General features: G+C 39.3%; 1 pseudogene; it reads left to right on the top strand.

Annotated features, from left to right (window-relative positions):
* The first annotated feature begins 6,686 nt into the window (after nucleotides 1–6,686).
* LOC129852885 (nuclear factor 7, ovary-like) lies at nucleotides 6,687–22,606 on the top strand (annotated as a pseudogene).
* Nucleotides 22,607–24,050: the final 1,444 nt, after the last annotated feature.

Genomic DNA, 24,050 nt, shown 5'->3' with positions numbered 1-24,050 from the left:
TCCTTTTCCAGTCTTGAGCCACGGTTTTTCACAAAAATGGATACCCCAACCAGTTCTGTGTGAGCTGAGTTTTTAGATCTATAGGACTAACAGGAGAAGCCATTGAAAGATATTTGTACCTCTCGGGCTGCTGCGCTGTGATTGTTACTGTAGTGTGGAGGTAAAACCTAAAGATGTATACATTTATAAATGTATACAAATGCATAATTGGTTACTAGAGATAAAGTAACAGAATATTTGTATAATGGGTTATTACGATGATGATCTGATGAAGTAAGAATAGAAAAATAAATAATATACAACTTGCACACCCACATGCAGATGTTCGTAAGTGGTGTAAAAGGTATTCTGTTCAGAGTGGTCCCTTTATGGATCATTTGACGAAGATGAGGTTAAAACATTGAACGGGACTTGATTTACCACTAACCAATAAAACTACACATGCGTATGTGATTTCCTCCACCCTGGTAAGACATTTCTAAATAAGCCCATACCCTGTTAACCTGTTAGGGGTGCAGCCCGACACCGGTACACGTACGACAACATCCAGCTCAAAGTGCAGGGCACGAAATTCAAAAGATATTTTTTTTAAATATTTAACTTTCACACATTAACAAGTCCAAGACACCAGATGAAAGGTGCACATCTTGTGAATCAAGCCAACATGTCCGATTTTTAAAATGTTTTACAGGGAAGACACAATATGTAAAGCACGTTAGCAAAAGACACCACTTTTCTTACTCAATCAGTTTTTTACTCCATCAGTAGCTATCACAAATTCGGCCAAATAAAGATAAAAATAGCCACTAACCAAGAAACAACCTCATCAGATGACAATCTGATAAAATATTTATTGTATAGCATATGTTTTTTTCAAAAAATTTGCATATTTCAGGTATAATTCATAGTTTACATTTCAGCTACAATCAGAAATTGCACCGAAAGCAGCCATAATATTTACAGACACCAACGTCAAATACATAATTACTCATCATAAAACATTTCTGAAAAATACATAGTGTACAGCAATTGAAAGAGAGGCATCTTGTGATTCTAGACAATATTTCAGATTTATTAAATGTTTTACAGCGCAAACAAAATGTAGCGTGATATTAGCCTAACAGCAAAACCAGAAAAACTTGGGCGCCCACGACCAGTCAACATGCACGACAGATATATGAAATAACATCATAAATTGGCTCTTACTTTTGCTGATCTTTCATCAGAATGTTGAACAAGGTGTCCTCTGTCCAGATGAGTCGTTGTTTGGATTCAGAATGGCAAATTTCCCTCTTCACTTAGCATTGGCACTAACCGAGTGGCACAAATCTCTCCGACGTAAACACAGTCAGAGGACGGAACACGGCAAAACTCCAGAAAAATTTCAATAATCTGATTAAACTATATTGAAAAAACATACATTACGATGATATGTTCACATGTATCAAAAAAATTCAGAGCCGGGGATAGTTTTCATCTATTACGGCAGCAAAACAGAAGGCAATGGAACTTTCTTGTCGCGCGTTTCAGAGTACCGGAAGTGGACGGTCACGTCAAAGAAATAGCTTTTATTCCACCCCTGACCAAGATGAACACAAAATTTCTTCTCTCACATCCTCTTGAGACCAAGAGGAAGGCGTATGGAGTGTAAGTAGCCTCCTAAGTGTCATGACCATATATAGGCATCAAGTTGAACAGAACACATATTTCTGACATTTCACTTCCTGGTCAGGGAAAGTGCTGCCAAATGAATTCTGTTTCACTCAGAGAAATAATTCCAACGGTTTTAGAAACTAGAGAGTGTTTTCTATCCAATATTAATAATAATATCCATATTGTACGAGCAAGAATTGAGTAGGAGGCCGTTTGAAATGGGCACGATTTCACTGGCTACTCAACACTTTCCCTTGCAGCCATAAGAAGTTTTAACTTCTTGACGCTAGAAGGCCGAATTTTTATGTTTGGAAAAATAACGTTCCCAATGTAAATGGCCTATTTCTCAGGCCCAGATGCTAGAATATGCATATAATTGACAGATTAGGATAGAAAACACTCTAAAGTTTCCAAAATTGTCAAAATATTGTCTGTGAGTATAACAGAACTGATTTTGCAGGCGAAAACCTGAGGAAATCTAACCCGGAAGTGCCTCTTATTTTGAAAAATCCCTGTTCATTTGCCTGCCTATCCTCCATTTAAAGGGATATCAACCAGATTCCTTTTCCAATGGCTTCCCACAGGTGGTGAACAGTCTTTAGACATAGTTTCAAGCTTATATTCTGAAAAATTAGCGAGATTTATCAAATCGCGTCAGTGTCCTTGATTAGTTCTTGCGCACGAAAGTGGTAGCTCGACATTTTATTTCTGTCTTGTATTGAATACTTTACCCTCCGGTTGAAATATTACCGATTATTTATGTTAAAAACAACCTGAGGATTGATTATAAAAACATTTGACATGTTTCTACGAACTTTACGGATACTATTTGGAATTTTTGTCTGCCCTTCATGACCGGCACGAGCCTGTGGATTACTGAACATAGCGCGCAAACCAAATGGAGGTTTTTGGATATAAAATCCTCTTTATCGAACAAAAGGAACATTTATTGTGAAACTGGGAGTCTCGTGAGTGCAAACATCCGAAGATCATCTTAGGTTAATTAATTTGATTGCTTTTCTGACTTTCGTGACCAATCTACATTGATGCTAGCTGTTCGTAATATTTTGTCTAGTGATCGATAAACTCACACAAACGTTTGGATTGCTTTCGCTGTAAAGCATATTTTCAAAATCTGACACTACAGGTGGATTAGCAACAAGCTAAGCTGTGTTTTGCTATATTGCACTTGTGATTTCATGAATATAAATATTTTTTGCCATTTTTTTTTTAAATTTGGCGCTCTGCAATTCAGCGGTTGTTGATGACAATTATCCCGCTAAAGGGATCCGTGCTCCAAGAATTAAATAGAACCAATGATTTTCTGTATTCACCTACTCAACCATTTAAAGTGTTAAGTAGAGACTTATTATGGACGGAGCATGACATCTACTGGGGACTGATACAGTGCCAACCCAGTTAATACATATTGATCCCTCCAAAGCATTACATATGAATCTTGAAATAATAGACATTTAACAAATATTGAAGCAGAAAGTGAATATCCGACAGAGACGGGTAATAAAAATATAGAGTAACTTTTTGAAGGTATACTAAAATGAAAACAATGCCTCCCAATATGGAGAAAGTTATCATGTTTGTTTTGTTTTAAACTTTGCAATGGGGGAAAAGCAGAACATTGTTTGAGTGTGATCCGTGTGTATTAGGAGTAGTGATTGAGGATTCTTTTTTTTCTACTGGAAAGAGGCGAATGGTTTTAGTTGAAGTAAACAGATTATGGACACTATTGAAAGTAACAAAATTAATGGTAATTGGCTTTCAGATAGCAATCCAATAAGGCAATATATTAGTAATTTGAAGGAGTAAGACAGATGGATTGAGCATTGGCACTGATATTAAATTAGATGCTGCTCACTCTTCAAGGCCTGGTCCACTGCTCTCGTGGTTAAGTCATCTGTTGTTTGGGTTAGAGATAACCTTCCTGTGGAACAATAGATAGCCGCCAGTACACACTGAACTCAAACAGGCTGTGACCAACACAGTGGGGAAATTAGGGACCGTTTGTACAGATTTACATGTCAATGCAACAGGTCAAAAAGATTACGATTAAAGAAAGTTGTTTACCATAAAAGGTGCCCAATTCAGCTTCATGGGACACTCTATCGTCTGATGTGTCTGAGGTATAAGTGTGTCTGAAGTATAATTCTGTATACGCACGGGTTTATTGAGACTTCCTGCCCAAGATGCAGTAAACTCGATTAATGATTAAGAATTTTTAGGACTGATTCAAATGTAGCATTGTGAAAATTAAGTACATGTTTATTTTCCTTCTTCCAGGGCTGATGGAATGTCTGCTACCAAGTTTTTTTTTTATGTTTATCAATTATTCTGTATCTCTCCCTTTGAAAGGCCTCCTGAGGCAGGTGGCTTAGGAGAGCAGTTAAAAGTGCCTGGATATCAGCAGTTAAGGAAACTCCCAAATTAAGCAAGGCCTTGCCATTCTGTTTGTGTTTACCCTACGATTTTTGCTACACACACATTAGCACCCACACACAACCCACCTATTAATTCATATTTGTTAGTGGTTAATATTCTATTTTATTTAGAAGTGTGTGTTCTTTTATTTGGTTTTAGTGGGGTCTTCACAGGTTAGAAATGATGCTGTACACAAATAAAAGTTTCTATTGTCAAAGTTTTGGTTGCACACATGTAAATTCTCTTAGAAGAAATGTACTGAAAAACCCAATGTAAACCTGATACACAAAATGTTTGAAATATCTTTAAGAGGCCGTTTGAAAATGGGCACATATTTTCCAGTTTTTCAATACGCCGCCTGCAGCCATAAGAAGTGAAATAATGTCTGGGGTACAGGAAAACAAACACTCACTTAAAACTTCTTATGGCAGCAAGGCAAAGTGTTGAGTAGCCAGTGAAATCGTGCCCATTTCAAACGGCCTCCTACTCAAATCTTGCTCGTACAATATGAATATTATTATTCTTTTTGGATAGAAAACACTTTCTAGTTTCTAAAAGAGTTGGAATTATTTCTCTGAGTGAAACAGAAGTCCTTCTGCAGCACTTTTCCTGAACAGGAAGTGAAATGTCAGAAATCGATGCTCTTTTCAACTTGATGCCTATACATGGTCTTAACACTTAGGAGTCTGCTGACACTCTATACGCCTTCCTATTGGTGTAAAGAGGATGTCAGAGAATATTTTTTTTTGCTCCTCTTGGTCTGTGGTGGAAAAAAACCTATTTCTTTGACGTGACCGTCCACTTCCGGTACTCTGAAGGAAGTGGGATTGACTTCTGTTTTGCCTTGGTAACGAACGGCTAACGTCTCCGGCTCGAATTTTTTTTGATACATGTGACCATATCATCGTAATGTATGTTTTTTCAATATAGTTTAATCAGATTATTGAAACTTTATTCGGGAGTTTTGCCGTGTTCCGTCCTCTGACTGTGTTTACGTTGGAGAAATGTATGCCACTCGGCTAGTGCCAATGCTAATTGAAGAGGGACATTTGCCATTCTGAATCGAAACAACGACTCATCTGGACAGAGGACACGTTCTTCAACATTCTGATGAAAGATCAGCAAAAGTAAGACCCATTTTATGATGTTATTTCATATATCTGTCGTGCATGTGAACTGGCCGTGGGCGCCCAATTATTTCTGTCTATTGTAGCTACGCTAATATAGCGATACATTTTGTTTGCGCTGTAAAACATTTAATAAATCGGAAATATTGTTTGGAATCACAAGATGCCTGTCTTTCAATTGCTGCAGACTATGTATTTTTCAGAAATGTTTTATGATGAGTAATTAGCTATTTGACGTTGGTGTCTGTAAATATTATGGCTGCTTTCGGTGCAATTTCGGATTGTAGCTGAAATGTAAACTATGGTTTATACATGAAATATGCAAATTTTTCGAACAAAACATATGCTATACAATAAATATGTTATCAGACTGTCATCTGATGAATTTGTTTCTTGGTTAGTGGCTATTTATATCTTTATTTGGTCGAATTTGTGATAGCACCTGATGGAGTAAAAAACTGATTGAGTTAGAAAAGTTGTGTCTTTTGCTAACGTGGTTAGCTAATAGATTTACATATTTTGTCTTCCCTGTAAAACATTTTAAAAATTGGACATGTTGGCTTGATTCACAAGATGTGCACCTTTCATCTGGTGTCTTGGACTTGTTAATGTGTGAAAGTTAAATATAAAAAAAAAATAGATTTTGAATTTCGCGCCCTGCACTTTAAGCTGGATGTTGTCATAAGTGTACCGGTGTCGGGCTGCCCCCGTAAAAGGTTAATAGGGCTGACTGACCTCTGGCTTCTGTTCTGACTTCCTGGTGAGGTCTGATCACCCTCACTAGAAAGACAGCAGACATTGTTTTTATTGGCTACGCAAAAACAAAAAATTAGGAAGAAGTTTATAATTCATCAATAGTCCTATGTGTAATTCGGACCACAAGAAGGACACAGAGAGAGCTGTCTTTAGTCTATTTGACCATTACCTTATGGGATACAATTATTTACTTATGGAATTATCAAGAGAGAATTTTCTTTTTTTATTCTGATTAGTTTATGTATCCAAAGGGGGAATTACTGGTCCCCTGGGGCCCTTTGGTAAATATGCAAATTGTTTTATTCACATGCCTGCCTGTAAAAGGAAAAAAGAGATGTCGGTAATGGTTGACAGTTACTTCAAATTATTTGAAGTTTACCCCACCTCCAGTGAAATGTGTATTGCCGTTGTTGTGTTGTTTTCTTTGTTTTTGTCTTGCTTTAATAACAAATCTCACCAGATTGGGTCTGCTGAATGGTTGGGATTTCTTCCTAAGGATTAGCACTCTGACTCCCTGGCATGTAACTATGCAGTGAGATCGCCAATATGATAGGGGAGTATAAGCCGATGAAATGTAAAAAAAAATAAGATTTTTTTTATTTCAACAGTGTGTTGTTATTCTCTAAGACATCTGTCCTAGAAGTCTGGATTTCTTGAATCAGAAAATGCCCTAAACTAAACTGTTGTTGTGGTCTGTCCTCTCTCTAGGTTATGGCGAAGGTGACCACAGATGGTGTCTAGATGCATGGAAGATAATTCGGCAGAGAACAGTGTGAACTTCAACACCCCCTCTAACTGGCTGACAATTGTGAAAGTGGTGTTCAGCATGGTCCTTAACCAATTCTACCGTGAGACCTGAGTCAAAGCCAGCATACAGAAGCTATCAACTGCCTTTTGAGTATCTGGAACATCAGCATTTCTGGGTTCGATTACAGGCTCAAAATGGCCACTCTTTCTAGAATGCCAGCATCCCGGAGTCACCTCTTCACTGTTGACGTTGAGACTGGTGTTTTGCGGGAACTATTTAATGAAGCTGCCAGTTGAGGACTTGTGAGGCGTCTGACCACGGACACATACTTATTTTCTTACTTTATTTTGGTCATATTTATTTTCTTTCACCTTTATTTTACCAGGTAGGCCAGTTGAGAACAAGTTCGACATTTACAACTGCGACCTGGCCAAGGTAAAGCAAAGCAGTGGGACAACAACAACGTAGAGTTACACATGGGATAAACAAATGTACAGTCAATAACACAATAGAAGAATATATGTACAGTGTGTGCAAATGTAGTAAGATTAGGGAGGTAAGGCAATAAATAGGCCATAGTGGCAAAATAATTACAATTTAGCGTTAAAACTACAATTTAGAGTACTCTGATAATGTATGCTTAAGCATATGAAGTGAAGTGGTTGTTCTAGTGTCAATTGTCTTTTTTGCTAATCAAAGGACACTAGGATACCAGCAGCACTGTTCAAGAAAATGGCTGAGAAAGCTCTCCTGTATACTTACCTGTGCTGTCATCTGTTCAGAGACTTTCAGAGAACCTGTTTCTCTGGACTGCCACCACAGCTTCTGTTCCAGCTGCCTGGACAAATACTGGGATCAGACCAAAAACAAGAACTGTCTAGTCTGTAAGAGGAATTCTTCTAAGGATGCTGCAATTCATTTTGCATTAAAGGAGCTGGCTGACAAATATGCAGGGATATAGAAAGCAGGAGCGTCCAGGGAAGGGAGGGATGATAGTTATCCAAAGGATGACAGAGAGATCATTTGTAGTAAACATACAGATGAACCAAAGTGGTTATGTAAGGTGAAGCAGAGAGCTGTGGGTCACAAATGTGAATCTCCTGATGACCATGGACACACATTCATACCCTTACAGCAGGCAGTGCAAGACCTGAAGGAAAAACTAACATCTGTTTTAGTCACTGCAGGACAAGTAGACCAAATGTGAAGACTTAGAGGAGACATGCAATCCTCCAGGAAGCAGCTGGGAGCGACAGAGAGGCAGATCAGGGGGGAGCTTGAGAAACTTCACCAGTTCCTGAGAGAAAGAGGAGGCCAGACTGACTGCACGGAGGGAGAAAGAGAAGGAGAAGGGTAAGATGATCGTCAGAGAGAAAGAACATTCAGGACCAGATCACCTCTCTTACGGAAATCATCCCTGCTGTGAAACAAAACCTGCGGAAACAGGATGTGTCATTTCTCAAGAGCTACAAACACACCCAGACAAGCTCCAGAGGCCAGACAGCTGGTCTCAGGAGCACTGGTAGATGTAATTGTTTTAGGCTGTTTTTATGTATTTATTCAAATAAATCTCACATTTTGAGAAAGAACTGTTCTTGACTTTCAGTGAAAACCTTTTAATGTGAAGGGCATCGGCTACCATCATGCCCAATGGCAAAGTAAGTTGAAATAGAATTGTATTTAATGTTCTGTTTTTGTGCAACCCGATACACTAGCGTTGCTCCCAATTGTATGTAAAATAAAATGACATGCTTTGCTAAAAGCAGCTAGGCATCAGCCAGCCTTTTCACAGCATAACACAACAGAAACTGGAATGACTCACGGTTGCACAACAGCTGTGAGCAAGCTACACCCCAAAATATTGTAATTTGCCTCCACATCACTAAAAGAGGAAAAAGCCATTTTCTGAACTGCGAAGAACCATTTGAAGGGCTCAGCATTTTTAGTCATTACGGTTCCACACAGAACATAACCCTTCCCGAAGAACCCTAATTTCTAAGTGCGTCGCACCTTGGAGAACAGAGTGAGAATCAAATAAATATATTCTACAAAATGACACAGCCAGGAAAAATATAAAGACCCAACTGCAGAGAAATTAGGTTTTTAAATAGAGGGACTATAAATATAGTGAAATGAACTAGAAATACGAGCTCAGTGTTGTCAGCAGGTGGCGATGTCACTGGCTGGATGCACTTTGTATTCATATGTTAAACATTTTCCACATTATCTAAAGAAACAGTTCACAGTAAAAAATAAATTAAAAAAAACAGTTCACTGTTTTCACCTCAAGTCTTCTGGAACTGATGGTCTTGAATATTGGGGAGTTACTTTAGGAGCTATATAGTGCTTTACAGTCTCAGGCAATTCTACCCCCTGGTCAGCTAGTTGTGCTTTATTACATGTGTCCTCTAGTGGGGTTACAGTGGAACTGCAGGTGTTCTTTATGCATCCTGTCGTAAGGCCAGGATTTAATCAGATCTGCGGTAATCAGTATTAATTGACCAAGATTAAAGTACATTTTGAATTGAGACAGAGACCTCTTCTGATCAACTAGAATATACCTTTATTTCATACTATTGTTTGACCAAAAAGATAAATACAAACCCAGACTGGATACTGAACTAGAATTATGAGGAAAAGCCTGACTATCAGACCGGTTCAGTCTCTATTGAGAGGTCACCACAGAGCAGGGATGCCAAACTCTATTCCCGGAAGTGTCTGAATTTTGCTCCTCCCTTGTACTTGATCAATTAAGTTAACTGATTAGTTAGGACCTCCCCTGATTGGTTAGGTCTTAAATGGGAACTGCCTCAAACTAACTTCTGTTTTTAAATGCCTATGTGTGATCAATATGAGTCAGAAACATTAATCAGTGTCAAAATTGACTATAAAGAGTAAATAGGATAATTTTGATCAGTCCCTAATCCAAAACTAGATTTGGAAGTGAGTGCATTACGACGGGTATGGATGAGTTGGGTATGGATTACTTGCATGACACTTTTGCCAATTATGTCCAATCGAGACCCACAGGAGCTATAATAAAACCTAGCAGTCAAACGGAAATGGTTCCAGTTTTTGTTCCACCAACAATTTTCCCCTTAGAGGATTTTAGAAACACTGAAGGGCTGTTTCGTGTAGCATTACCCGGGCGTGACATTTTGATAACCATGTAAATCTCTCTCGGACAAGTGGACTTATCAATATATTTGGCTCTATTTATACTTAGATTTGGAAAGGCTAATTAGCATCAAAGTAGACATGCAAAACTACAAGCTCCTGCACGTCATCTCTAGCTGACACATTTGGACACAGGTGTTGTGTCCATTTAAAACTTGAACAAGACCGTTTGCTTCCTGTTAAGCCTAGGGCTGATTTCAAGGTTTTACTGTTAACCCACAAAGCATTACATGGACTTTCTCCTACCTATCTCTCCGATTTGATCCTCCCGTAACTACCTTCTCTCGCTCACTCCGAGGACCATGCCTGATGACTCCTGGCTGTCCACCTGGCGGTGCTGCTGATTCAGTTTCTGCAGTTCTGGCTGTGGAACCCTGACCTGTTCACTGGATGTGCTACCTTGTCCTGGACCTGCTGTTTTTGTCCCTCTATCACTCTGTCTCGACCTCTGCCTGGCTATGAAAAGCCAACTGACATTTACTCCTGAGGTGCTGTTCTGCTCCACCCTCTACAACCACTGATTATTAGTTGATCCTACTGGTTATCTATGAACGTCTTGAACGATCTGGCCTTAATTCAAAATACTCATATGCATGTAAGAGCTTATGCTTATGAGCCCAGGCCAGAAATAAAATGAAATAACCTAAACTAAAATGATAACCTACCGCATATTACGCATGGCAGAAAAACATTAAACAAAACTGATTTAAGATGTCATTGGTCTAGCCTAGACTCCAAAATTAAACAAATTTGTGTAATTGCCTTTGAGTGTGGGCTGTATTATGCATCCTGGATGGACTGATTCTCTTATGCTACGCTCCTATGTGTGTATATCTATCCATGAGTCTGGGAGAGAACGTGTAGCCGTAGGCCAGGGATCATCAACTAAATTCGGCCAGGGATCATCAACTAAATTCAGCCAAGGCAGGACTATTATAGTTTTTTTTGTTGAGCGGATGGTCTGGGTGCCATAACATAATTACTAATCACTCTTCAGCAAGTTGTGAAATATGTTTTTGTTGCAAAAACATGTTACTGAACAGATTTCACTTGGTTTGCCAAATTAAGCACTGGGTAGCCCATGGCATACATGGGCCGTCTGTCGGGGCAACGGGTACAGGGGAAAAGGGGTGTAAGTTTAAAGTTGTAAAACAGTTGGCTATTGTAAAAATGTAGCACGTGTTGAAAGCATTGTACACTGTAATTCCAAATAGTAGCGCATAGAGTCACTTGTTCCACTCTTTCCAGGGCTGTGGGGGCACGTGAAGTCATGTGGTGGCCAGGGGTGATGTTAAACAAACTCAAATATATTTTGGGTTTTGTCACGCAGCAAGAAAAGGCTCCTCAAACAGTGGTTGATGCATGGAGTGGAATATTTATTTCTCAGCTGCTCATATTAAGCACATGCTCTGCTATAACCATTGCCATGACCTACAAAACTGTCAGGGAAGCATGCAGCCTCCATTCACTATTTGAGTGCACACCGATGACATTTTTTCCACTGCCACTGTTCCCAATTTGATAATACGCCATTCTAAATCAAAGCTAATTCTATACATATTAGTAAAGACGAGATTAAACTAAAGTCTGATTGGTAAATAGATGATCACTTGAGTGAACAGCTGTGCAGACTGAGGCGAGGAACAGAGCGCAACCTTTTGCTATTTTCTCAAATGATCAATATCCTAGTCACACAATGCGTTCAAATACAATGAGACCGGCAGTCTTTTGCATGACAATAACCAGCTGCCATAATGTCAAGACAGCTACAGCCCCAAGATGAAACACTATAGCTGTGTCAGAATACCTATACTAACATACTGTATACTACATACTTAATGAGTATATACTATTAGTTAATTTTAGTATACTGTAAACGAAACAGTATCCTTTCAGTTGAGCATACTAGCTCTTTGCCGGTCTACTGGAAGGTGATGCTGTTGCTATGCATCCTCTTGCTAGCTAGTTAGCACAACAAATGACTAGTTAGACATTTTACGACTTTGGGTGTGTTCTTAAATTTAATCTGGAGTGCCAGAGTGTGCTCGTAAATTCAGAACGTTGTCAGATTGTAAATTCAGCTAATGTTGGGTAGCTTGCTAGCTACTTCCAGACACAAATGAGTGACCACTCAGACCATTTTACTTGCCCTAGCAGAACTGGTTAGGCAGTTTTCATATTATCCAGAGCTTTGGTGACTACTGTGCTGCTGGCAACAATTTAATTCAGCTTTTTTTGCTGACGTTTACTGACACCGGCCATATTCAATGGGTGTTGAAAGGTCGTAAATTCCTTATTTTGCGCTCTGGTACACTCAGACGAGTGCTCTGAAATCAGAGTAGAAAGCCAGAGCGAATTTACAAAAGCATCCGAATGTCAATTGAGAACGCACAATGACTATGCCATTTAGCTAAGCTAAGAATGACGGAAATAATCAAGTTAATAAACTTTGGGTAGGTTTTTAGCCTATAGTTAATATACTGCCAAGTTTGATGTTAAGTCAGCAAAAAAAAGAAACGTCCCTTTTTCAGGACCCTGTCTTTCAAAGATAATTCATAAAAATCAAAATAACTTCACAGATCTTGATTGTAAAGGGTTTAAACAACCTCTACGGACCCCCCATCCCGGATCCGGGATCATTCTCATCAGAAACGATGACTAGAATAGCCTAGCCTAGCGCCACAGGGATATCATATAATATAATTTCATGAAATCACAAGTCCAATACAGCAAATGAAAGATAAACATCTTGTGAATCCAGCCAACATGTCCGATTTTTTTTTTTAAATATTTAACAGCGAAAACACAACATATATTTATGTTAGCTCACCACCATATCCCAAAAAACACAGCCATTTTTTCACCGCAAAGATAGCTTTCACAAAACCCACAAATAGAGATAAAATTAATCACTAACCTTTGAACAACTTCATCAGATGACAGTCTTATGACATCATGTAATACAATACATTTATGTTTTGTTCGAAAAGGTGCATATTTATAGCCAGAAATCGTGGTTTTACATTGGCGCCATGTTCAGAAATGGCTCCAAAACAGCCAGAATAATTACAGAGAGCAACGTGAAATACAGAAATACTCATCATAAACTTTGATGAAAAATACATGTTGTACACATAATTAAAGATAAACATCTTGTGAATCCAGCCAACATGTCCAATTTTTTTATGTTTTACAGCGAAAACACAACATATATTTATGTTAGCTCACCACAATATCCAAAAACACACCACCATTTTTTCACAGAAAAGATAGCTTTCACAAAACCCACAAATAGAGATAAAATTAATCACTAACCTTTGAACAACTTCATCAGATGACAGTCATGTGACATCATGTTATACAATACATTAATGTTTTGTTCAAAAATGTGCATATTTATAGCCAGAAATCGTGGTTTTACATTGGCGCCATGTTCAGAAATGGCTCCAAAACAGACAGAATAATTACAGAGAGCAACGTGAAATACAGAAATACTCATCATAAACTTTGATGAAAAATACATGTTGTACACATAATTAAAGATAAACATCTTGTGAATCCAGCCAACATGTCCAATTTTTTTATGTTTTACAGCGAAAACACAACATATATTTATGTTAGCTCACCACAATATCCAAAAACACACCACCATTTTTTCACAGAAAAGATAGCTTTCACAAAACCCACAAATAGAGATAAAATTAATCACTAACCTTTGAACAACTTCATCAGATGACAGTCATGTGACATCATGTTATACAATACATTAATGTTTTGTTCAAAAATGTGCATATTTATAGCCAGAAATCGTGGTTTTACATTGGCGCCATGTTCAGAAATGGCTCCAAAACAGACAGAATAATTACAGAGAGCAACGTGAAATACAGAAATACTCATCATAAAACATTTATGAAAAATACATGGTGTACAGCAAATGAAAGATAAACATCTTGTGAATCCAGCCAATATTTCCTATTTTTTTTAAGTGTTTTACAGCGAAAACACAATATAGAATTATATTAGCTCATCACAATAGCCAAACACACAAAGCTATTTATCCACCGCCAGCATAGATTTCACAAAAACAGCAATATAGATTAAATTAATCACTAACCTTTGGACAACTTCATCAGATGACAGTCTTATAACATCATGTTATACAATACATTTATGTTTTGTTCGAAAATGTGCATATTTAGAGCTGCAAATCGTCGTTATACATTGTCAATATGTAGCAACAATTCACCAAAATCTCCGGAGATATTTTGGACAGTCACCTAATCTAATCAAAGAACTCATCATAAACTTTACTAAAAAATACATGTTGTACAGCAAATGAAAGATACACTGGTTCTTAATGCAACCACTGTGTTAGATTTTTAAAAATAACTTTACTACAACACACAAAATGCATTATTGTGAGACAGCGCTCACATATTCTCCGCCCTGTGGAGTCAAAATATTCCACAGAAATACGAAATATCATAAATTGTGTCTTACTTTTGCTGAGCTTCAATCAGAATGTTGTGCAAGGAGTCCTTGGTCAGAATAAATCGTTGTTTGGTTTTAGAATGTCCATTTCTTCTGTCGAATTAGCAACCTTGGCTAGCCATGTGGCGCGAACATGCCCATCAACTCTTGGCGCAAAGAACGGAAAATTCCAAAAGTCCCAATAAACGTTGAATAAACTGATCAAACTCGGTTGAAAAATCCTACTTTATGATGTTTTTCTCATATGTATCAAATAAAATCAGAGCCGGAGCAATTCGCCATGTATACCGAACGCTTTTCAGAAGACAATGTTGAGATCCCCCGTGCGCCGTGGAAAAGTGACAAAATACCGGACCTGTCACTCCAAAAGCTCTCATTCGGTCTCAGATCAAGCTAGACACCCAATTCAACCTTCTACTGCCTGTTGACATCTAGTGGAAGGCGTATGAAGTGCATACATATCAGTAAATAAAAGCCAGTTGAATAGGCAGGCCCTGAAACAGAGCCTTGTTTTCAGATTTTTCACTTCCTATTTGGAAGTTTGCTGCCAAATGAGTTCTGTTTTACTCACAGATATAATTCAAACAGTTTTAGAAACTTCTGAGTGTTTTCTATCCAATGGTAATAATAATATGCATATTGTATGATCTAGAACAGAGTACGAGGCCGTTTAATTTGGGCACGATTTTTTTCCAAAGTGAAAATAGCGCCCCCCTATTGACAAGAAGTTTTAATGCAACCGCTGTGTTAGATTTAAAAAATAACTTTCGTAAAAAGCACAGCATGCAATAATCTGAGACAGCGCTCAGCCATTCTCCGCCATGTTGGAGTCAACAGAAATACGAAATAACATCATAAATATTCCCTTTGATGAACTTTCATCAGAATGCAGTGCCAGGAATCCTAGTTCCACAATAAATCGTTGTTTTGTTTTATAATGTCCATTACTGTCGAATTAGCAACTTTGGCTAGCATGTGTAGCTCACGTGTCCGTACACATTTGCGCAATGAATGAAAACTTCAAAAAGTGATATTAAAAGTCGAATAAACTGGTCAAACTCAGTTGAGAATCAATCTTGAAGATGTTTTTCTCATATATATCCAATAACGTCCCAAATGGAGCATTTCTTCATGTCTATCTAACGCAGTGCAGACAAAGACATCACATTCCCTCTGCGCGTGGCCAAGAACTGGCAATCTGCCTGACCTGTCTCTCTAAAGGCTCTCATCCGGTCCCACATGAGGCTATATGCTTCATTCCACGTTCTACTGCCTGTTGACATCTAGCGTATGAAGTGCATACAGATCCATAAATATAAGGCAATTGAATAGGCGATGCCTTTCACAGCGACCCATTTCAGAATTTTCACTTCCTGTTTGGAAGTTTGCCTGCCATATGAGTTCTGTTTTACTCACAGATATAATTCAAACAGTTTTAGAAACTGTGTTTTCTATCCAATAGTAATAATAATATGCATATCATATGATCTAGGACAGAGTACGAGGCCGTTTAATTTTGGTACAAATTCATCCAAAAGTGAAAATGTCGCCCCCTAGTTCTAAGAAGTTTTAAACACTGTTTCCCATTCTTGTTCAATGAACCATAAACAATTAATGAACATGCACCTGTGGACAGTCGTTAAGACACTAACAGCTTACAGACGGTAGGCAATTAAGGTCACAGTTATAAGAACTTAGGACACTGAAGAGGCCTTTCTACTGACTCTGAAAAACACCAAAAGAAAGATCCCCAGGGTCCCTGCTCATCTGCGTGAACGTGCCTTAAGCATGCTGCAAGGAGGCATGAGGACTGCAGATGTGGCCAGGGCAATAAATTGCAATGTATGTACTGTGAGACGCCTAAGACAGCGCTACAGGTAGACAGGACGGACAGCTGATCATCCTCACAGTGAAAGACCACGTGTAACAACACCTGCACAGGATCGGTATATCCAAACATCACACCTGCGGGACAGGTACAAGATGGCAACAGCAACTGCCCGAGTTACACCAGTAATGCACAATCCCTCCATCAGTGCTCAGACTGTTCGCAATAGGCCGAGAGAGGCTGGACTGAGGGCTTATAGGCCTGTTGTAAGGCAGGTCCTCACCAGACATCACTGGCAACAACGTCGCCTATGGGCACAAACCCACCGTTGCTGGACCAAACAGGACTGGCAGAAAATGCTCTTCACTGACAAGTCACGGTTTTGTCTCACCAGGAGTGATGGTCGGATTCACGTTTATCGTCGAAGGAATGAGTGTTACACCGAGGCCTGTACTTTGGAGCGGGATCGAGGTGGAGGGTCCGTCATGGTCTGCGGCGGTGTGTCACAGCATCATCGGACTGATCTTGTTGTCATTGCAGGCAATCTCAACGCTGTGCGTTACAGGGAAGACATCCTCCTCCCTCATGTGGTACCCTTCCTGCAGGCTCATCCTGACATGACCCTCCAGCATGACAATGCCACCAGCCATACTGCTCGTTCTGTGAGTGATTACTTGCAAGACAGGGATGTCAGTGTTCTGCCATGGCCAGCGAAGAGCCCGGATCTCAATCCCATTGAGCATGTCTGGGACCTGTTGGATCGGAGGGTGAGGGCCAGGTCCATTCGCCCCAGAATGTCCAGGAACTTGCAGGTGCCTTGGTGGAAGAGTGGGGTAACATCTCACAGCAAGAACTGGCAAATCTGGTGCAGTCCATGAGTTGGAGATGCACTGCAGTACTTAATGCAGATGCTGACTTATTTTGACCCCCCTTTGTTCAGGGACACATTATTCCATTTCTGTTAGTCACATGTCTATGGAGTTTGTTCAGTTTATCTCACTTGTTGAATCTTGTTATGTTCATACAAATATTTACACATGTTAAGTTTGCTGAAAATAAATGCAGTTGACTGTGAGAGGACGTTTCTTTTTCTGCTGAATTTATAAGTAGCCAACTAACATACCGGTACATACTGCTGTGATGATATGCTATGTGGTTCGTAAGGACAGCGTAGCTAATAAATTGTCAGCCAATGTAAGGTAACTTAATTGAAAAGTAATTTATTGCATAGCTCAACATTTTGTTCACAGTTGTCATTAGTTAAAGCAACTAATTTGTTTTCAGCTATCATTGGACGTCGGCTGCATATTTTACACCATTTTCTTTAAATCTGAAAATGTTGTGACGCCACACCTATTTCCTGAAGAATTGCATTATGGATCCTAAAGTAGGGAAATATTGATTGCGGTCCAAACACTTAAAAGACACCCTATCCACTCAGCCCTCAAATTAAGTGGACACTTCTGAAAACGTATCATGACGTTTGACGAGTATACTTCAGCCACCGGTAGCTTGTGGGTGCTTTATATGTGCTACAGTCAATTGAGTGCATGTCTACTTATATTACATATATAATCCTACTGTATGATCGCTAGCAAATGAATTACCTTATTAACGTTAGCCTGCCTAGCTGGAACTTCTGAAAAAGGGAAATGTTTTATTTCTATATTTTCCAAAAGAGAACCAAACAAAAACATATTTAATTTTTACGAAACGTGTTTGTGCCGTCATGTGTATTAGTAGCACAATTTGTAACTTATTTGCATTTGTTTTTACTTACACTTGTATGTTGACTTCTCCATTGATCTTGTTTGTAAGTTTTCTCAGACTTTTCTTACCGAAAGTACAATCGTTGCGAATTTAATTGTGGGAGGTTCAGGCCCCGGAGTGAACATAATTGTACAATCGCAAAGCCTACTAAAAACGAGGGCTGAGGGGCTTACGTTGCAAACTTCCCTTGCTTGGCTAATCATTTGGACCGCGCTCCAAGATGGCGACAGGGATTCCCCCAAGGGCACAAGGCGAGGTTAAGTGGACGAGGGTGTTACTTATGTGTTTAGACCGTACACTGTATCTTCTGCGTGCATACTTCATATATTGGCAAATTTAGTACGACATCCAGGAACTTTATGTATACTATGACCGATAAGCATACGATCTGCTCAATTCATGTCACAAATAGTACAGTTAGTATGAGTATTCGAACACAGTTTATGTGATGTAATGTCATAGAGGAAGATTTGCATAGCTAACGTTGCACCTGCCTATAAGGTCTGCTACTAATGCTAAAACAACATGCCTGTTCTCGTAAGTCTGTGTATTTTCTAGGGTAAAAATAAATGTAAAAATGGTACTCGTCTAGCCTGAGTACCAGTCTTTTTAGCTAACATGCTACAAATTAGTGTCAGCAAGCACTCAGCAATGTAATGCTGGTTGCATAGTCACGGCGTCAGCATTATTGGCCTGAATCTATTCTGCACTTAGTCACTCTTAGTATAATTACTTCCAAACTAAAGTAATTTCTCCCAATATATGTTTGAGTGATTTTTTATTTTTTATTTAATTCAAAGGCTACTTAAAAAACCTGGTGGATTGTTATTCAGTAGTGTTGTGGGAACCCCCTACCATATCAGGAGCAAAAGGCTGAGGCAGTATGTGGCCAGGTACCAAACCCACTTCACATTGGTCACATTTGAGTATGTCAAACTACAACCAGATATCAGTTGTCTGTCCTGGAATTCACCTAACAGCCATTGACAATGTAATCAGTGCTGTATTTATCAACTTTACCTTTTCTACAAATGAAGGACGGAAGAGAGAGTTTGTCATGGAGTCCCCTGACTAAAATAAAGGCTGATACAGATGTCTGAACTGAGAAGCCGTGCACTCAGCATAAAAATTATACAAGATTAGGCTTACTTTTTGTCTTTATTGAATCGGGACATATGGAACATCATACGAAGGGATGACGACTAACATGTACCACCAGACAAAATGCCGATGGGTACCATATCTGTATTGGCTTGTGAATGACAATAGAAGATGAAAGACAAGTGTAATTTTTTCACATTACAGTACCAGTCAAAAGTTCGGACACCTACTCATTCAAGGGTTTTTCTTTATATTTACTATTTTCTAAATTGTAGAATAATAGTGGAGACAAACTATGAAATAACACACATGGAATCATGTAGTAACCAAAAAAGTGTTAAACAAATTCAAATATATTTTAGATTCTTCAAAGTAGCCACCCTTTGCCTTGACAGCTTTGCACACTCTTGGCATTGTCTCAACCAGCTTCACCTGGAATTCTAAATAAATCAGTGTCGCCAGCAAAGCACCATCACACCTCCTCTATGCTTCACGGTGGGAACCATACACGTGGAGATCATCGGTTCACCTATTCTGCATCTCACAAAGACACGGCGGTTGGAACCAAAAATCTCAAATTTGGACTCATACTAAAGGACACATTTTCACCGTTCTTATTTCCATTGCTCGTGTTTCTTGCCCCAAGCAAGTCTCTTCTTATTATTGGTGTCCTTTAGTAGTGGTTTCTTTGCAGCAATTTGACCATGAAGGCCTGATTCATGCAGTCTCCTCTGAACAGTTGATGTTGAGATGTGTCTGTTACTTGAACTCTGTGAAGCATTTATTTGGGCTTGAATGAGTAGGTGTGTCCATACTTTTGACTGATACTGTACATTTAAAATATATATTGGGGACTGGAAATTATGCAGACAATTAAATTGATAGATGCCACAATATATCTGCAATATTAAAGCTGAGCTTTCCTCTAAAAAATCAGCTTACAATAATTATATTTCACAATAGTGTTATCTAATTTGTCAAAGTAGATTACATTCTGTATTTGTACAAATGATGTGCCTGTGAAGAGCTGTTGCCCCTGACAGGTGAAGGTTGCTGGCTGGATGCTTGGCAATACTGTTCCATTCATAGGAATGCTCACAGCAAGGGCATGTCGGCATGATGCTTATGAGGGCTCCATTGCTGGTCTTCTCTATGCTGCATGTTCTGCTGCAAACTGGACATCTTTTGAAAAACTGCAGCAGGCAATCTTATTAGGTGGTGTTGACTAGGAGGGCCTGTGACAGGGTATTATAATAGACAGCCAAGTGGTAAATTGCATTTTGTCCTAAAGAACGGATTTTTGGTTGTGAAGTGCATTTTTGCTAATGCAGTTCACAACCAAAATGGCTAGTTGTATCTGCTTGGCTGGGGAATTAGCCTACTAGTTTTTCAGCGCAGTACCTCAGGTCACTATCAGAGGCCTCATGATGGAGTGTCTTTCTTAGGAGTTGAGGGAGGTGGAACAGGGATACTCATGTCGCACGATACGTTTATTCTGAGGTCTTGCCCGATAAACTGTGAAAACAACGTTTAGCAGTGAATTCAATTATTTTTTGGAGGTCGCTAAACCATTGCAATCACATTGCTGGACATGGTATGATACCTACCTTTTTCCTTCTGTTAAGGCCCGGCATCCGTTCATGACCAAACGATCAGTCTGGCACCCAACTGTGCAATTTGTCTAACAGAAAAACAGGGTCAACGATTGTCATCATCCCTCAATTATAAACACAGCTTGAGAAATAACAATCTCGTTTGGAAGCCTATTCTATGCTTTACAGATGTAGACTGACTCCAGATTGGATTAGATTCAGGCCGGAGACACCGTTACCCTATGCAACCAACGGTGACATGTTTTGTTATGGGTCGGGTTTGGTTTGTTGCGGCTTGTTAGTGCACTGTTGTAGTCAGACCTAAATTGGCTAATAGCTGCATCCAGTGCTATAGAAAAAAGATCGAAACCGTCGATCGAGATTATATTCCTTAAAAGCGACAACACTTTCTTGCCATATCAGATATACCGCCTTATATCCAATATTAGTACAGTATTTTGCTGTCCATTCTTTAAACATATGACATTCAGAGTCCACCTTTCTCATTCTCGCAGCACTCATTCTTTACGTCAAAAGTCGTCAAGCAATGAAGTGGCCCTTGATCCGGCTCGAAGGAAATGTTTCGGGCGGCGGGTAGAGCGTTGGGCCAGTAACTGAAAGGTTGCTGGATCAAATCCCTGAGCTGACAAAGTAAAAATATGTCGTTCTTCCCCTCAACAAGGCAGTGAACCTACTGTTCCCCGGAGGCCGTCATTGTAAATAAGAATTTGTTCTTAACTGACTTGCCTAGTTAATTTAAAAATGTTATTACAATTTGATCTAGCTACTGGTATACTCACCACCATGGCTGACGTTTGGATGAATTACAGTTGGATCTTGGCAAAAGGGGACATGAATTGTTGCCATTATTACAATCCAAACCCTACCTTAAATTACGTGGGGCGCACTTAGGTTCCAAACTCAGTTTTAGACAAGACTGACTATGAGTAAAATTATTCTATTTACACTTTAGTCAATTTTGACACTAGAATAAATGTATCTGACTCATATCAATGCCACACAGGCTGTTTTCTAATCGATTAGTTGGTTTTCAGGGGCAGTCGTTCTTTAACTGAGAAACGTTTTCTGATCAACTGTAATCGACTTTTGACAAAAGCAAAAGGAATAAAGTAATATAAAGTTAGGTGGGTTTTCTATTGAGACACCCAACAGAGGGACAGGCTGCACTGAGGGAGGAAGGGAAAGATGATCGCCAGAAATGCAGAACATTCAGGACCAGATCACCATGCATTTCTGCGGTGAAACAGGAACTCCTGAAACAGTAGGTGCCATTCCTCAAGAGCTACGAACACATCCAGACACGCTTCAGAGCCCAGTTCACACTGCCAGATCCTCAGCTGGTCTCAGGACTCAGGAGCGCTGATAGACATGGCCAAACACTTGGGAAACCTGCAGTTCAGAGTCTGGGACAAGATGCAAGGGATCATCAAATATACTCCTGTGAGTATATAACACTGCAAACCCCTGCCTCTCACTGTCTGATGATCTGACCAGTGTGAAACACCTTAGCCCAAAACATGCAGCTCCCTGACAACCCAGAGAGGAACAGGTTAAATGCCCAGGTTCTGGCATCTAAGGGGTTCAGGTGGGAGGTGGTGGGGGACCACCTTCACTGGTATATAGGCGTGGCCGAAGAGTCAATCCACAGGAATGGGGAAGGATTTACAACCTGGACTGTGGAACTGAGGAGTGGTAACTGTAGATTTCGCTCCGAAGAAGATACCCCAGAGGATCAGAGTGCAGCTGGATTATCAGGGGGAGGTATCCTTCTACAACACCAAAGACATGACACATCTACACTCATAAAGACACGTTTACTGAGAGAATGTTCCCACACTTCTCTAATGGAAAGGCTGGGGATGCCAACCACCTGATATGCAAATCTGTCAACCAGTGGTGTCTTTGACAGTGAATTCCTTTTTCACGCATCATGTTGAAAACATCTATCCCTGACTTTGTTGAGCTTCACAATAAATTGTAAATACTTTTGAATGATTGAAATGATGTGCGAAAAATGCTAATATTGGTCTTACGACTTGAATGGGATTTGTGCCACAAATGCTGAAACGTTAGCATGTGGAAACAGTGCCAGTGCCAAAACATGGATTTGCTGTCATACCTTGTCCATAGACTGCTTACAGCAAAAGGAAACCAATTTGTCCTTTTTGTTATTTGGGTGAACTATCCCTTTAAAGATTGACTCAATACATGGGAAGCCTTTATATGACAGCTGTCCTGATTTGCATCAAACTGATTTATACAGACATTATTTAACATAAATAGACATCAAACTATATACAGTGAGCTCCAAAAGCATTGGGACAGTGGCACATTTGTTGTTTTGGCTCTGTACTCCAGCATGGTGGGTGATACAATGAGGTTAAAGTGCAGACTGTCAGCTTTCATTTGAGGGTATTTTCGTCCATATCGAGTGAACCGTTTAGAAATTACAGCACTCTTTGCACATAGTTCCCCCATTTTAGGGGACCAAAAGTATTGGGAATTTCACTTATGTGTATTAAAGTTAAGTATTTGGTCCCATATTCATAGTATGCAATGACTACATCAAGCTTGTGACTCTACAAATTTGTTGGACGCATTTGCTGTTTGTTTTGGTTGCGTTTCAGATTATTTTGGGCACAATAAAAATGAATGGTAAATAATGTATTGTCACTTTTATTGTAAATAAGAAAGAAATTGTCTCTAAACACGTCTACATAAATGGTCTACATAAATGATTACGGATCATTTTGAATGAATCGTGAATAATGATGAGTGAGAATGTAGGACGCCCAAATATCATAAGCCCAAGACATGCTAACATCTCAGCATTACAATCAGAGGTTAACATTTGTGGTGGTGGGGGGTAATGATACTGTATTTGTGCGTCTAACTTTCTCACTCATTATTCACGATTCATTCAGAATGATCCGTAACCATGGTAGCATACACATTAATGTAGGTTTTAGGTATTATTCTTATTTACAATAACAATGAATCAAATAACACAATACATTATTTACCATTCATTTCAAACACGTTTTCTTTCATGTTAGCTTGAGACTCATATGGTGAGTGGAGGCTGGCTAACCACAGGGAAACACTAAGGATTTTGTTAGTTTCCCCCCAAAGTTACCCAATTGTGTTTTTCCCTGGGTTGGATTGGACCATGTGGATCATGCAAGTTGTCAAATATAGTAGAGTAGGAGGTTTTCTAAACTCTCTGGTTAAGTTCACTTTGGTTAGAAACGTGACAACAGAATGAAACTGTTCTAGTATTCTATCAAGTCAGACACACAGCCCTTAGACCACATCCTGTAACATGTGTAAAGATGTGTATTTGTGACATG

Source organism: Salvelinus fontinalis, chromosome 4 (genome assembly GCF_029448725.1).
Source record: "Salvelinus fontinalis isolate EN_2023a chromosome 4, ASM2944872v1, whole genome shotgun sequence".
Taxonomy (NCBI): Eukaryota; Metazoa; Chordata; class Actinopteri; order Salmoniformes; family Salmonidae; genus Salvelinus; species Salvelinus fontinalis.
The sequence above is the reverse complement of the archived record's forward strand: the minus strand, read 5'-3'. Positions and strand labels throughout refer to the sequence as shown.